We start from the raw sequence: 1,802 nt of genomic DNA, 5'->3' as shown, positions 1-1,802 counted from the left end.
CAGTGTATGCGCGCTTTAAAGCCCTGGGTTAATGGTAAGGCCGTAACGCGTTGGCCGTTCTTTGTTTATACAATGCGCACAGCTTTCTACAAAGAAACAGACTCGCGATCTTCTGCCTCTCCTGAATGCAATAAGTTAGATGACTGAGCCCGTGAAACGAAGCTGAAAACGATAAGGCTGTGCTCCTACAGCGATAAAGGAACAAAAGACTTCGCGGCAGTATCTGATCAGGTTTTCGCGTTTGTAACTTAAAGGTTCTGCGGAAATACTTTAAATTTGTGGCTTTTCGCAGGACGACTCCTTCCTGCAATTGAAGTGCTATTGAACGCGGAGCCATCGAACATCGTCGCGTATTATTTTACAGATGGCGTCGACGCGTTACTCCTGCGAGCCGTGCTGCATGCTGTTCAACGGCCCCGTGCCCTACCACGACCACCTGAAGAGCGTCAAACATCTAAAGAATGTGGAAAGCCAGAAGCACTACGAAAGACGGGCCGAAGGCGGAAGACCCGCCGCTCAGGCCACCCTGGATACCGACGCATCCGTGGCGTCTGCTGCCGCTGTTACTACTCTGGCGCAGAACGCTGGGCTGCCGCTCCAGTGCAATGTCTGCAACGTGGCCGTGACGTGTAAAGAGGCCCTGATTGCACATACAAGCGTGAGTTGAATTTCGGGAACAAATTGCTGTCAGTTTACCTTTGCTCAGCTGGAAATATTCTTGGAAACAGTTATTTGCAGTTGGACACCACCACCACGTACCTGAAAGCGCGTTTCAGATGTCTTTTGGCACAGGGAGCCAGTTATGCACGTTTTGTAGCGCAACAGAACTTTTTGTACTGCAACAGACCTTTTTGTAGCGCAACAGAACAGCAGAATTTTGTGCAGTTACTACGGAAAAGTACTACAAATCTGCAGACTACAGAAAACTACTGTACAGTACTATAGAGAAATGCTATTAAAGAACATAAAAATTTGTCGTGATGACAAAAGTACAAAATATTGTGTTGTATCTTTGACTGGGTTCTGTAGGCTTTTGATTGTGATGTGTAATTCTAAGCTGTTACTGTGAAACTACAGGACACACACCCTGCACATTCCCTCTCTAGTAGCCCCAACTATTCACTAAACCCTTTCTTGCACAATTGAGAAGTGGCACGCATTCTGTTTCTTTCTATTGCAGGGCAAGAAGCACCGGAAGGCATTGCAGAAAGAACAGGTTCTGCGTGAGATTTCGCTTGACGAAGGCATACGCACACTGTCCTTGTCTGAGTCAGCCCCCAACCAGACAACGGTCTCCCTCTTAACACCTGCATCCTTGCCACAACATCAGCCGATGGAAGATGTGGAAGATGTGGACCTTTCATGTCAATACTGTGGCATCGTTCTCTTCAAGAACATTGAGTACAAATTGCAGCACTTGGAGACTCAGGCGCACTACAACAAGAAACTCCAAGAAATCGGTCGACTAGGTGGCAGGCCGCAACAGTAGCCGAATATGGCGACAGCCCTGTTGGAATAAAAGCCAAAGATACTGGAAACCTTGGTGGATTCTGGTAATGGAAAGCATGGTGGACTGTTGGGATGGTCGGACTACTGGGAAATGGTGGGACTACTGGGAGATGGTGGGACTACTGGGAGATGGTGGGACTACTGGGAGATGGTGGGACTACTGGGACATGTTGGGCCTATTGGGGAATTGTGGGACTACTGGGAGATGGTGGGACTACTGGTAGATGTTGGGACTACTGGAAGATGTTGGGACTACTGGGAGATGTTGGGACTACTGGGGGATGGTGGGACTA

The 1,802-nt window shown here is 48.4% G+C and overlaps 1 pseudogene; it reads left to right on the top strand.

Moving 5' to 3' along the window:
- The first annotated feature begins 364 nt into the window (after nucleotides 1–364).
- Nucleotides 365–1,519, top strand: LOC149355711 (uncharacterized; annotated as a pseudogene).
- Nucleotides 1,520–1,802: the final 283 nt, after the last annotated feature.

The sequence above is a fragment of the Amblyomma mixtum genome, chromosome 3 (assembly GCF_055824585.1).
Source record: "Amblyomma mixtum isolate Tamu chromosome 3, ASM5582458v1, whole genome shotgun sequence".
Lineage (NCBI taxonomy): Eukaryota > Metazoa > Arthropoda > Arachnida > Ixodida > Ixodidae > Amblyomma > Amblyomma mixtum.
The sequence above is the reverse complement of the archived record's forward strand: the minus strand, read 5'-3'. Positions and strand labels throughout refer to the sequence as shown.